General features: G+C 39.8%; 1 protein-coding gene across 1 annotated transcript in view; it reads left to right on the forward strand.

Moving 5' to 3' along the window:
- The window catches only part of glis2b (GLIS family zinc finger 2b), a 95,576-nt gene that overhangs the window by 1,101 nt on the left and 78,821 nt on the right, over window positions 1-15,654 (forward strand). The gene's annotated exons all lie outside the window — the stretch shown is intronic.

The raw sequence follows: 15,654 nt of genomic DNA on the forward strand, positions 1-15,654 counted from the left end.
ATTGCTTAACACGATACCATGAATTGATTTACATGGACCCCGACTTAAACAAATTGAAAAACGTATTCTGGTGTTACCATTTAGATCAGGGGTAGGGAACCTATGGCTCTGGAGCCAAATGTGGCTCTTTTGATGAAAGCATCTGGCTCTCAGATAAATCTTTGCTGACATTGCTTAACACGATATAATGAATTGATTTACGTGGACCCCGACTTAAACAAATTGAAAAACATATTCGGGTGTTACCATTTAGATCAGGGGTAGGGAACCTATGGCTCTGGAGCCAGATGTGGCTCTTTTGATGACTGCATCTGGCTCTCAGATTTATCTTTGCTGACATTGCTTAACACGATACCATGAATTGATTTACGTGGACCCCGACTAAAATTGAAAAACATATTTGGGTGTTACCATTTAGATCAGGGGTAAGGAACCTGTGGCTCTTTTGATGACTGCATCTGGCTCGGATAAATCTTTGCTGACATTGCTTAACACGATACCATGAATTGATTTACGTGGACCCCGACTTAAATTGAAAAACGTATTCGGGTGTTACCATTTAGATCAGGGGTAGGGAACCTATGGCTCTCGAGCCAAATGTGGCTCTTTTGATGACTGCATCTGGCTCTCAGATAAATCTCTGCATACATTACTTAACACGATACCATGAATTGATTTACGTGGACCCCGACTTAAACAAATTTAAGAACGTATTCGGGTGTTACCATTTAGATCAGGGGTAGGGAACCTATAGCTCTGGAGCCAAATGTGGCTCTTTTGATGACTGCATCTGGCTCTCAGATAAATCTCTGCTGACATTGCTTAACACGATACCATGAATTGATTTACGTGGACCCCGACTTAAACAAATTGAAAAACGTATTCTGGTGTTACCATTTAGATCAGGGGTAGGGAACCTAGGGCTCTGGAGCCAAATGTGGCTCTTTTGATGACTGCATCTGGCTCTCAGATAAATCTTTGCTGACATTGCTTAACACGATACCATGAATTGATTTACGTGGACCCCGACTTAAATTGAAAAACGTATTCGGGTGTTACCATTTAGATCAGGGGTAGGGAACCTATAGCTCTCGAGCCAAAGGTGGCTCTTTTGATGACTGCATCTGGCTCTCAGATAAATCTTTGCTGACATTGCTTAACACGATACCATGAATTGATTTACATGGACCCCGACTTAAACAAATTGAAAAAAGTATTCGGGTGTTACCATTTAGATATATCAGGGGTAGGGAACCTATGGCTCTCGAGCCAAATGTGGCTCTTTTGATGATTGCATCTGGCTCTCAGATTTATCTTTTGCTGACATTGCTTAACACGATACCATGAATTGATTTACGTGGACACAGACTTAAATTGAAAAACGTATTCGGGTGTTACCATTTAGATATATCAGGGGTAGGGAACCTATGGCTCTCGAGCCAAATGTGGCTCTTTTGATGACTGCATCTGGCTCTCAGATAAATCTTTGCTGACATTGCTTAACACGATACCATGAATTGATATAAGTGGACCCCAACTTAAACAAATTGAAAAACGTATTCCGGTGTTACCATTTAGATCAGGGGTAGGGAACCTATGGGTCTGGAGCCAAATGTGGCTCTTTTGATGAAAGCATCTGGCTCTCAGATAAATCTTTGCTGACATTGCTTAACACGATACCATGAATTGATTTACATGGACCCCGACTTAAACAAATTGAAAAACGTATTCGGGTGTTACCATTTAGATAGAGAGATAGTACTTTATTTATTCCTTCAGGAGAGTTCCAACAGGAAACTTAAAATTTGTGCAGGGATGTTCAAACTTTCTCACAGAGGGCCGCATATGGAAAAATTTAAGCAAGCGGGGGCCATTTTGATATTTTTCATTATCAAACCATAACAAAATATATGGATTTTTTTAAATCTTTAGGGCTCTTGGGGTGCATAGAGGGTCTCAGTCAATAAAATGTTAAAAATAAGTCAAATTATTACTTTTATTTTTTATTTAATGCTTACAGTAAATCTCTATATCAACTTGAGGTTGATATAAAGTAAAACAAATAAGGTTTTATGCCTTTTCTGTCAAAGACAACTTTGTTTTTTATAGTAGAACTGAAATATGCAGTATTTAGATACATAGATCGTACTTTATTGATTCCTTCAGGAGAGTTCCTTTATTTAGCAATTAAAGCCCTCAAAGATCAATAATGCAGGACACCATTGATTTTAATTATTTAATATTTGAGTAATCACAGTGAAAAGTTAAATAAAATCCGACTAAATATATTTGAGATCCAAAAGATTTCCCACTCAAAGTGATACATTTTTATTAGGTTTTTAAAAAAACTTAACACTTAAATTTCAAGATCAACTTCCGATATATCTGTTAATTTTAAGTTTTAACTATTATTTTGTTTGTTTTATGCTCTTTTGTCAAAACTTTTATGTTTTTATATGGCAACCACACAACATATGCAATATTTTTTCCACATAAAACATGTTAAAGTGATAATTTTTAAGTAATAATTAATTATAACAGATGTTTGTCTTTTTTTTTGAGCAATGGAAAAAAAAGACAAAAAGGAAAAAAAAAATATGCATGGCAGCTTTGTGTCAACATTGCCACTTTTTCCTCTTTAAATTTCACCTCATTCCACTTTTTTTTTTTTAAATGTTTTTAATTTTTGCAATACTATCAATTTTGGAATTTTTGCAGAATATATGGCGGGCCGGTAAACGATTAGCTGCGGGCCGCAAATGGCCCCCGGGCCGCACTTTGGACACCCCTGATTTAGTGGTAATTTGTACGGAATATGTACTGAACCGTGCAATCTACTAATACAAGTTTCAATCAATCAAAGATAGTGAATAATTCCACTGGTAACAGTGTCAAAAATAATGTTCAAAATATAAAACATTCTCATACATTTTTATCCAGTGGTTCTCAACCTTTTTTCAGTGATGTACCCCCTGTGAACATTTTTTTTAATTCAAGTACCCCCTAATCACAGTAAAGCATTTTTGGTTGAAAAGAAGAGATAAAAGAAGTAAAATGGAGCACTATGTCATCAGTTTCTGATTTATTAAATTGTATAACAGTGCAAAATATTGCTCATTTGTAGTGGTCTTTCTTGAACTATTTGGGAATTTTTTAAATAAAAATAACAAAAAACTTGTTGAAAAATAAACAAGCAATACAACTATAAAGATTTCTACACATAGAAGTAATCAACTTAAAGTGCCCTCTTTGGGGATTGTAATAGAAATTCATCTGGATTCATGAACTTAATTCTAAACATTTATTCACAAAAAAAAGAAATCTTTAACATCAATATTTATGGAACATGTCCACAAAAAATCTAGCTGTCAACACTCAATATTGCATTGTTGCATTTCTTTTCAAAGTTTATCAACTTACATTCATATTTTGTTTAAGTATTATTCAATAAATATATCTATAAAGGATTTTTGATTTGTTGCTATTTTTTAGAATATTTAAAAAAAAATCTCACGTACCCCTTGACATACCTTCAAGTACCCCCAGGGGTACGCGTATCCCCATTTGAGAACCACTGTTTTAATCCATCCAAGCGTTTCGTACCGCACCTGTTGAAGAAGTAGCATTAACAGTAAAAGTATTTAACTTAATATTGGTTATCTTCAGAATAACGTTATTAAAAACAATAGACTTATTATACTCTAACATTTTTGGTTTTACTTAAAAATGCACACATTTAGTTGTATTCAGTGTTAAAAAAAGTTATATGGCTCTCACAAAAATATATTTAAAAAAATATTTGGCTTTCATGGCTCTCTCAACCAAAAAAGTTCCCGACCCCTGCTTTAAACCATAACCAACTAAGTAGGTCTAGAGCAGACCCGGGCAAATTAAGGTCCGGGGGCCAAATGCTGCCCGTTAAGCTCTTCAATTTGGCCCGCCGGACATTCCCAAATAAATCTTTTTTTTTTTAGATCTTTAAGATGGAAACTGTAGCTGCCATTATGATGTGCAGTGATGTTTTCAAATGACCGTAAGTCTTCAACTATACAAAGTATTTCAATTGTTAGAATCTGTGCTTTTGCATGATATTCTAGTTACCATGGTCATCTAATTAGTTACTATGGTAATCTAAGTCACAGCAGCTCAGACGAAGCTCCAAGCGGTGTGGGTGGGGAGCGTTTCCCCAGAGGCCAGCCTCAGCACATTCACATTCACACACTGATGGCAGGAGCTGCCATGCAAGGTGCTAATTAGGTCCCATCAGGAGCAAGGGTGAAGTGTCTTGCTCAAGGACACAACGGACGTGACTAGGATGGTAAAAGGTGGGGATTGAACCAGGAACCCTCAGATTGTTGGCACGGCCACTCTTCCAACTTCGCCACACCATCCCCATGTTCAAATGTTGTCAATATTCAGCATTTTATCGATCATAGTTAATATTGTAAATCCCATTCTTTATTTTCATGTACATTCTTGGTGTCTCTTCAGTAAAAAAAATTGTAAAATTCCATTTTGTTTTTTAAGGCAGTCCGTCACTTTTTTAGCATTCAATCAGACATTGTGTGTTCCTAAAAAAAGATATACCGGCCCCCCAGACATTTGTTTCCCTAAATTTGGCCCCCCGAGGCAAAATAATTGCCCAGGCCTGGTCTAGAGTCATGACCTATCACATCACGTTGTGACTTATTTGAAGGTTTTTGGTGTTTTCCTGTGTGTTCTCGTCTTGCGCTCCTATTTTGTTGGTATTTTCCTGTAGCAGTTTCATGTCCTCCTTGAACATTCCCCGCACCTGCTTTGTTTTCGCAATCAAGACGATTAAAGTTGTGCAGACGCTATCCTTCTTTGTGGTTACATTGTTGATTGCCATGTACGGATGTACTGTGTGGACGCCGTCTGCTCCACACGCTGTAATGCAAGTCTTTGCTGTCGTCCAGGATTCTGTTTTCGTTTACTTTGCAGCCAGTTCAGTTTTTGTTGCATTTTGCATAGCCATTTCTAAACTTCAATGTTTTTTCTTAGCGGCACTCTTTTATTTACTTTTGGTTTAAGTGTTAGATACCTTTTTACCTTAACGCTGCCTCCCGCATATTGTGATCACGACAAACCATGGTTCCGACATCTACAAAGCAATTAGCTACCTGCTGCCAACTACTAATATGGAACAACGGCACATTATTTGCGGATTGTAATTACTGGTTTGCAAAAAATATTTTTAGCCCAATTAGGAGAAATGACATAATATCGCATGGCACACAGACTGTATTTCATGGCACCCTAGTGAAAAAAACTGTATTAAACTACTTAAAAAAGGTGCATTTTAGGACTTTTTTCTGTCTGGAGGCTATTGTACAAGATGCAAGCTCATGCACGTCTAATAACGAGTTCAATTTCTTAGTTTGATGTGTCGTGGTTGTGCGTGTCAATAATAACTGGTGACACATGCAACATGTTCCAGGAATACCCATAAGGCTGCCATTTTTGTCGTTTGAAGTGTTTAAAGTCGTTAATGTCTTCATGTGCATGCACCTCCATGGCTATAAGTGCAAATTGAAGGCTATTTTCCTCAATGGCTTTTGGGTTCCCTGCCACAGACGCTGTTGTGCTGTTTAAATCGAGCAAAATTGTGTCAATTTGTGTGACGAAAGCAGATGATGATACTGCAGTGCAAAGTACGAAATCCCCAATCACCTGAGGAAAAGAAACAAGGCATTGGAAAGCATCTTAAGTCTGTCTTCTCGCAAAGGATGGATGGATGGATAGATCGATAATCACACACACACACACACACACACACACACACACACACACACACATTAGCCTCTGGGTTTTTTCCTGACCTATTTCATCCCTACAAGCCTGTTTTGCAGGTTTCTCTGCTCTTCAGGGGATTTATTAAAGGCCTACTGAAATGAGATTTTCTTATTTAAACGGGGATAGCAGGTCCATTCTGTGTATCATACTTGATCATTTCGCGATATTGCCATATTTTTGCTGAGAGGATTTAGTAGAGAACATCCACGATAAAAGTTTGCAACTTTTGGTGCTGATAAAAAAAAGCCTTGCCTTTACCGGAAGTCGCAGACGATGACGTCACAAGGGTGAGGGCTCCTCACGTCCTCACAATGTTTTTAACGGGAGCCTCCAGCAGCAACAGCTATTCGGACCGAGAAAACAACAATTTCCCCATTAATTTGAGCGAGGATGAAAGATTCGTGGATGATATTGATAGCGAAGGACTAGAAAAAAAAAAAATAAAGTAAAAAAAAAAAAGGCGATTGCATTGGGACGGATTCAGATGTTTTTAGGCACATTTACTAGGATAATTCTGGGGAATCCCTTATCTTTCTATCGTGTTGCTATTGTTTTAGTGAGATTAAATAGTACCTGATAGTCGGAGGGGTTTGTCCACGGGTGTCTTGACGCCAGTCTCTGAGGGAAGTCACGGCAGCTGCATGGACGGCGCAAGCTCAGCTTATTTTCGGTAAGAGGCGACTTTTGACCACAATTTTCTCACCAAAAACTGCCGGTCGACATGTAGTCGTGATCCATGTTCGCTTGACCGCTCTGATCCATAGTAAAGCTTCAGCTCCGGGAATTTTAAACAAGGAATCACCGTGTGTTTGTGTGACTAAAGGCTAAAGCTTCCCAACTCCATGTTTCTTCTTTGACTTCTCCATTATTAATTGAACAAATTGCAAAAGATTCAGCAACACAGATGTCCAGAATACCGTGTAATTGCGCGACGAAAAGAGACTACTTTTAGCCGTGTTTGGTGCTACGCTAATATGTCCCCTCCAATGCGTGTACGTCGTCATTCCGCGACGTTTTCAACAAGAAACTCCGCGGGAAATTTAAAATTGCAATTTAGTAAACTAAACCGGCCGTATTGGCATGTGTTGCAATGTTAATATTTCATCATTGATATATAAACTATCAGACTGCGTGGTCGGTAGTAGTGGGTTTCAGTAGGCCTTTAAATCCCCTGAAGAGCAAAGAGGTGATCTCTTGCCACACCATTTTGCATGTTTATTCCAAGATTGACAGCTTGTGTTAGTCATTTATAAAATCCCCTGAAGAGCAGAGACACCTGCGAAACAGGCTTGTAGGGATGAAATAGCTTGTTTTTTCTTGACCTAACGCTGCTTCCGCTCCATAAAGAACATAATGTCATGGCTGTCTTGAGTTTCCAATAATTTCTACAACTCTTATTTTTTTTTGTGATAGTGATGATTGGAGCACATATTTGTTGGTCACAAACAACTTTCAGGAAGTTTGGTTCTTTTCTGAATTTATTATAAGGCAATTGAAAATGGGACCAAATCTGCTGGGTCAAAAGTATACATACAGCAATGTTAATTTTTGGTTATATGTCCCTTGGCAAGTTTCACTTCAATAAGGCACTTTTGGTAGCCATCCACAAGTTTCTGGCAAGCTTCTGGTTGAATTTTTGACCACTCCTCTTGACAAAATTGGTGCAGTTCAGTAAATGTGTTGGTTTTCTGACATGGACTTGTTTCTTCAGCATTGTCCACACGTTCAAGGACTATGGGAAGGCCATTCTAAAACCTTAATTCCAGCCGGATTTAGCCATTCCTTCACCACTTTTGACGTGTGTTTGGGGTCATTGTCCTGTTGGAACACCCAACTGCGCCTGGGCTGATGATTTTAGGTTGTCCTGAAGAATTTGGAGGTAATTCTTTTTTATTGTCCCATTTACTCTCTGTAAAGCACCAGTTCCATTGGCAGCAAAACAGGCCCAGAACATAATTACCACGCTTGACGGTAGGGTGGTGTTCCTGGGATTAAAGGCCTCACCTATTCTTATCCAAACATATTGCTGGTTATTGTGGCCAAACAGCTACTTTTTTGTTTCATCTGACCACAGAACAAACCTGCAAAAGGTCTTATCTTTGTCCGTGTGATGTATCTGTGTAGAGCAGCTCCTCAGGGTCAATAATACTCCATTCGTGGAAATAAACTGCACTTTCTTACATGTAGCGCTATCACTGGAGGACTGTAGGATGAGGCTAAACATTTTCCACACAGAAAGAGAGCAAGCAGAAGCGGGCAAGTTAAACCAAAATATTTAAATGAGTAATGGATATTAGTTTTTGCCTTTGTTTAGTTATTGTGTACTATAGAACAGGGGTCACCAACCTTTTTGAAACCAAGAGCTACTTCTTGGGTACTGATTAATGAGAAGGGCTACCAGTTTCATACACAAATAAATTGCAAGAAATAGCCAATTTGCTCAATTTACCTTTAATAAATACATCTATATATATTCATAAAAATGGGTATTTCTGTCTGTCATTCCGTCGTACATTTTTTTTTCTTTTTACGGATTTTTTTTTTGTAGAGAATCAATGATGAAAAAAAACACTGAATTGAACGGTTTAAAAGAGGAGAAAACACACAAAAAATGAAAATTAAATTTTGAAACATATTTTATCTTCAAGTTCGACTCTTTAAAATTCAACAGAAAAAAATTGAGAAAAACTAGCTAATTCGAATCTTTTTGAAAAAATAAAAAAAATAATTTATGGAACATTAGTAATTTTTCCTGATTAAGATTAATTTTAGAATTTTGATGACATGTTTTAAATAGGTTAAAATCCAATCTGCACTTTGTTAGAATATATCTATATTTCTAACAAAGACGAATCATTATTTTTTCTAGATTTTCCAGAACAAACATTTTAAAAGAAACTCAAAAGACTTTGAAATAAGATTTAAATTTGATTCTACAGATTTTCTAGATTTGCCAGAATATTTTTTTTGAATTTTAATCATAACTTTGAAGAAATATTTCAAAAATATTCTTCGTCGAAAAAACTGAAGCTAAAAATAAGAATTAAATTCAAATTTATATATTATTCTTTACAATAAAAAAAAAAACTTAAACATTTATTTAAATTGTCAGGAAAGAAGAAGAAGGAATTTAAAAGGTGAAAAGGTATATGTGTTTAAAAATCCTAAAATAATTTTTAAGGTTGTATTTTTTCTCTAAAATTGTCTTTCTGAAAGTTATAAGAAGCTAAATAAAAAAAATTATGAATTTCTTTAAACAAGTGAAGACCAAGTCTTTAAAATATTTTCTTGGATTTTCAAATTCTATTTGAGTTTTGTCTCTCTTAGAATTAAAAATGTCGAGCAATGCGAGACCAGCTTGCAGGTAAATAAATACAATTTAAAAAATAGAGGCAGCTCACTGGTAAGTGCTGCTATTTGAGTTATTTTTAGAACAGGCCAGCGGGCTACTCATCTGGTCCTTACGGGCTACCTGGTGCCCGCGGGCACCGCGTTGGTGACCCCTGCTATAGAGTATTGACTTTGTTTTGCTAAAACAAATGTATGTGATAAAAGAGAATAAGGAGCTACTTAAATATTGTCTTGATATTGTTAGTGTCGAATAGTACCCATCATAAATACATGGAAAAAAATAATTACTCCACTCATTGATGAGCGAAATCAGCACCATTAAACCCTCATTGGAGCAAACGTATCCGTGCAAATGTTTTTATGAGGTTTTCAAAAATAGTTTTAGAAATTTTTAATGAGGACGAAACTTCATAACATATTAAAGTTTAAAGTATCGATATTTATACACTCGTTAAAATAGCCTTGTAAGAATCAGTAAATTGTGTTAATACCAGAAACCCTTTGACTCCTCTGGAGTATATCCAAGTTTCACTTCTGTGGAGTTGTCCCTTGAGATACACCTTTGTGAAAAAACTTGCTAAAATATGAAATACACGGAAATGGTATGAACGTCATATTCTTACATGATCGTGCATCTTCACCAAACATGGAGTGCAGTGGAGGAATGCACAAGGCAGAGGCCTAGGGGAAGAGCCATTTTCCTCCAATTAAGCAATTCCCTGTGCCCCGAGCTTCATTGTGTGTACATCGGGACATGGTTTAGGATCTCCTCCCATTGGCTTCCCTCCTGATGGCCCATTGTCCTGAGCTGACGATGCCAGGGGGAAAAAAATGAGGACCCTTGCCAAGGCGAATCTATCAAGCCCTGTGTGGCAGAAGGGACGATGGCTTCGGATCATTAAAAAGCGGTCGGATGCGGAGGCACGCTCGGGGGGCTTCATTTGGGATCCCAATAGGGTTGCTTACCAGTGCAGACCTCTTACTGTCACTGTCCAATGACAAGCATGTACACTATATTGCCAAAAGTATTTGGCCACCTGCCTTGACTCACATATGAACTTGAAGTGCCATCCCATTCTTAACCCATAGGGTTAAATATGATGTTGGTCCACCTTTTGCAGCTATTACAGCTTCAACTCTTCGGGAGAGGCTGTCCACAAGGCTGCGGAGTGTTTTTATAGGAATTTTCTACCATTCTTCCAAAAACGCATTGTTGAGGTCACACACGGATTACCATGAATTGATTAACGTGGACCCCGACTTAAACAAGTTGAAAAACATATTCGGGTGTTACCATTTAGTGGTGAAATTGCACGGAATATGTACTGAACTGTGCAATCTACTAAAAAAAAAAATTCTATCAATCAATCAATGGTCGAGAAGGCCTGGCTCTCAGTCTCCATTCTAATTCATCCCAAAGGAGTTCTATTTGGTTCAGGTCAGGACTCTGTGCAGGCCAGTCAAGTTAGTCCACACCAGACTGTCATCCATGTCTTTATGGACCTTGCTTTGTGCACTGGTGCACGGTCAGGTTTGAAGAGGAATAATCACGCTCAAAATTTTTCCCACAAGGTTGGGAGCAGGGAATTGTCCAACATTTTTTGGTATCCTGGAGAATTCAAAGTTCCTTTTTTTGGAACTATGGGGTCAAGTCCAACTCCTGAAAAGCAACCCCACACCATAATTCGTCCTCCTCCAAATTTCATACTCGGGACAATGCAGTCCGAAATGTACCGTTCTAGCAACTTACCAACCCAGACTTGTCCACTAGATTGCCAGATGGAAAAGCGTGATTCATCACTCCAGAGAACGCGTGTCACTGCTCTAGAGTCCAGTGGCGACATGCTTTACACCACTGCATCCAACGCTTTGCATTGGACTTGGTGACGTATGGCTTAGATACAGCTGATCGTCCATGGAAACCCATTCCATGAAGCTCTCTGCGTACTGTACGTGGGCTAATTGGAAGGTCACATGAATTTTGGAGCTCTGTGGCAACTGACCTCTGCACTATACGTTTTAGCATTCCGCTGACCCCTCTCTGTCAGTTTAAGTGGCCTCCCACTTGGTGGCTGAGTTGCTGTTGTTCCCAAACTCTTCCATTTTCTTATAATAAAGCCGACAGTTGACTTTGGACTATTTAGGAGCGAGGAAATTTCACGACTGGATTTGTTGCACAGGTGGCATCCTATAATAGTTCCACTGCTGTAAATCACTGAGCTCCTGAGAGCAGCCCATTCTTTCACAAATGTTTGTAGAAACAGTCTCCATGCCTAACTGTTTGATTTTATACACCTGTGGCCGGGCCAAGTGAGTAGTACACATGAGTTGGTACAAAATGCGGCTGCTAGACTTTTGACAAGAACAAGAAAGTCTGTTCATATTACGCCTATCCTGGCTCACCTGCACTGGCTTCCTGTGCGCACTTAAGATGTGACTTTAAGGTTTTACTACTTACGTATAAAATACTACATGGTCTAGCTCCAGCTTATCTTGTCGATTGTATTGTACCATATGTCCCGGCAAGAGATCTGCGTTCAAAGGACTCCGGCTTATTAGTGATTCCCAGAGCCCAAAAAAAGTCTGCAGGCTATAGAACGTTTTATGTTCGGGCTCCAGTACTCTGGAATGCCCTCCTGGTAACAGTTCGAGATGCTACCTCAGTAGAAGCATTTAAGTCTCACCATAAAACTCATTTGTATACTCTAGCCTTTCAATAGACTCCCTTTTTAGACCAGTTGATCTGCCGTTTCTTTTCTTTTTCTCCTCTGTCCCACTGGAGGGGGTCCGGTCCGATGGCCATGGATGAGGTGCTGGCTGTTCTGAGGCGGGACCCAGGATGGACCGCTCGCCTGTGTATCGGCTGGAACATCTCTGCGCTGCTGATCTGCCTCCGCTTGGGGTGGTTTCCTGCTGGCTCCACTGTGGACGAGACTCTCTCTGCTGTGTTGGATCTACTTTGGACTGGACTCTCACGGTTGTGTTGGATCCACTATGGATTGAACTTTCACAGTATCATGTTAGACCCGCTCGACATCCATTGCTTTTGGTTCCCCTGGGGGCGGGGGGTTGCCCACATATGCGGTCCTCTCCAAGGTTTCTCACAGTTATCATTGTCACCGACGTCCCACTGGGTGTCAGTTTTCCTTGCCCTTATGTGGGCTCTACCGAGGTTGTCGTAGTGGTTTGTGCAGCCCTTTGAGACACTAGTGATTTAGGGCTATATAAATAATCATTGATTGATTCTGATCATTTGGATGGGTGACCAAATACTCCTGGCAACATAGTGTACCGGTATATCCAAATGTTAGCTGGAACTAAGTAACTCAGAACACTTTGCAATGGTGGAAACTGGCCTCGCTCTCTTTTCTTTGCGCCGTTTAAATGATTTTCGTCTGTCCAAACTCCAGGCACAGGTGCTCCTAAGCCAAAGCGCTGCAGTGCAATGTTTACTCAGTCAGCTGATGTTCAGTTCAGCTCCGGGTCAACCATGATATCCGTTGGAGAAAAAAAAAAGCCGGGTCCAGATGCGGCGCTATCTTTCCAGCCCAGCTCTCTCTCACATGCACACGCACACAGGAAAGGCTCCACCTCTACTACTGGGCAACCACCACAGGGATCCCGCTGTGCATTCCTTAGGATGTGTAGCCAGATGTATACCGACAGAGTCAAATTTCTCACATGCACCAGCCCCGTTTTCCCTTATTGACATCTTCGCCGTGCACCACAACCGTGTGACATCATACACCCCTGACGGGCTTTATGGTGGAAAAGGTGGACTCTAATGACCTACCCCTGCTTCACGGCGCAACCGCGAGGTATGTGTAAGAGGCTCGGCGAGAACCCGCAGTGCTCCCGTGCTTAGGCCAAGCTCGTAAAAGCCAACCGCATCTGATGTAACTAACGAGCGGCGTTCTCACTTTATTCTTACGCCTCTGATGGAAGTAGGCTTGTGAGGATTGGGGCCATTACTTCATAACACAACTGTGTGTTAAAGGCCTGCTGAAATGAGATTTTCTTATTCAAACGGGGATAGCAGGTCCATTCTATGTGTCATACTTGATCATTTCGCGATATTGCCATATTTTTGCTGAAAGGATTTAGTAGAGAACATCGACGATAAAGTTTGCAACTTTTGGTCGCTAATAAAAAAGCCTTGCCTTTCCCGGAAGTAGCAGACGATGTGCGCGTGATGTCACCGGTTGTAGGGCTCCTCACATCCTCATTGTTTGTAATCCTAGCCAGCAGCAGCTAGAACTATTCGAACCGAGAAAGCGACAATTTCCCCATTAATTTGAGCGAGGATGAAAGATTCGTGGAGGAAATTTAGAGTGAAGGACTAGAAAAAAAAAAAAGGCGATTGCAGTGGGAGCGATTCAGATGTTATTAGACACATTTACTAGGATAATTCTGGAAGATCCCTTATCTGCCAATTGTGTTGCTAGTGTTTTAGTGAGATAAAATAGTACCTGAAAGTCGGAGGGGTGTGGCCACGGGTGTGTTGACCGCCAGAGTCTCTGAAGAGAGTCACGCAGCTGCAGCACGAGGGAAGCTCCGCTGATGTCTCCGGTAAGAGCAGACTTATTACCACAATTTTCTCACCGAAAAGTGCCATTTGACATGTAGTCAGGATCCATGTTCGCTTGACCGCTCTGATCCATAGTAAAGCTTCACCTTCGGGAATTTTAAACAAGGAAACACCGGATGTGTTTGTGTGGCTTAAGGCTAAAAGCTTCCCACCTCCATCTTTCTACTTTGACTTCTCCATTATTAATTGAAAAAATTGCAAAAGATTCAGCAACACAGGTGTCCATAATACTGTGTAATTATGTGATTAAAGCAGACTACTTATAGCTTGGATCGGGCTGGAAAATAATATCCGCTACAACCCGAGACGTCAAAAGCACGCGTCAGCATACCGTGATGTTTTCGACACGACACTTCGCGGGAAATTTTAAATTGCAATTTAGTAAACTAAAAAGGCCGTATTGGCATGTGTTGCAATGTTAATATTTCATCATTGATATATAAACTATCAGACTGCGTGTGTTTCAGTAGGCCTTTAACGCAACTTTCTATGATTGATTTCCAATACGCAAGTTGGCTAAACTGCTATAACTGGGGGAAGGAAGAATCTATGTCCGGGTTTCCCCCAGATTGACACCATATATATGTGGTGGTGGGGCGTGGCTATGGGTGTGGTCAATATGATATATTTTTGATGTCATGACTAGATTGGCATAGATGCATATAGTTTATTTCAAAAGGCTATACGAATGTTTTACATATATTTAATAATATTTTTTTCTTATAAACCCCGTTTCTATATGAGTTGGGAAATTGTGTTAGATGTAAATATAAACGGAATACAATGATTTGCAAATCATTTTGAACCCATTTTTAGTTGAATATGCTACAAAGACAACATATTTGATGTTCAAACTGACAAACATTTTTTTGGGGGGCAAATAATCAACTTTAGAATTTGATGGCAGCAACACGTGACAAAGAAGTTGGGAAAGGTGGCAATAATTACTGATAAAGTTGAGGAATGCTCATCAAACACTTATTTGGAACATCCCACAGGTGTGTAGGCTAATTGCGAACAGTTGGGTGCCATGATTGGGTATAAAAACAGCTTCCCAAAAAATGCTCAGTCTGTCACAAGAAAGGATGGGGCGAGGTACACCCCTTTGTCCACAACTGTGTGAACAAATAGTCAAACAGTTTAAGAAAAACGTTTCTCAAAGTGCAATTGCAAGAAATGTAGGGATTTCAACATCTACGGTCCATAATATCATCAAAAGGTTCAGAGAATCTGGAGAAATCACTCCTCGTAAGCGGCATGGCCGGAAACCAATATTGAATGACCATGACCTTCGATCCCTCAGACGGCACTGTATCAAAAACCGACATTGATCTCTAAAGGATATCACCACATGGGCTCAAGAACACTTCAGAAAACCACTATCACTAAATACAGTTTGTCGCTACATCTGTAAGTACAAGTTACAGCTCTACTATGTAAAGCGAAAGCCATTCATCAACAACATCCAGAAACGCTGCCTACTTCTCTGGGCCCGAGATCATCTAAGATGGACTGATGCAAAGTGAAAAAGTGTTCTGTGGTCTGACGAGTTCACATTTCAAATTGTTTTTGGATGTATTCGACATTGTCATCCCGACCAAAGGAGAAGCGAACCATCCAGATTGTTAGACGCAAAGTTCAAAACCCAGCATTATTGATGGTATGGGGGTGCATTAGTGCCCAAGGCATGGGTAACTTACACATCTGTGAAAGCACCATTAATGCTGAAAGGTACATACAGGTTTTGGAACAACATATGCTGCCATCTAAGTGCCGTCTTTTTCATGGACGCCCCTGCTTATTTCAGCAAGACAATGCCAAGCCACATTCAGCACGTGTTACAACAGCGTGGCTTCGTAAAAAAAAAGAGTGCGGGTGCCTTCCTGGCCCGCCTTCAGTCC

The sequence above is a fragment of the Nerophis ophidion genome, linkage group LG23 (assembly GCF_033978795.1).
Source record: "Nerophis ophidion isolate RoL-2023_Sa linkage group LG23, RoL_Noph_v1.0, whole genome shotgun sequence".
Lineage (NCBI taxonomy): Eukaryota > Metazoa > Chordata > Actinopteri > Syngnathiformes > Syngnathidae > Nerophis > Nerophis ophidion.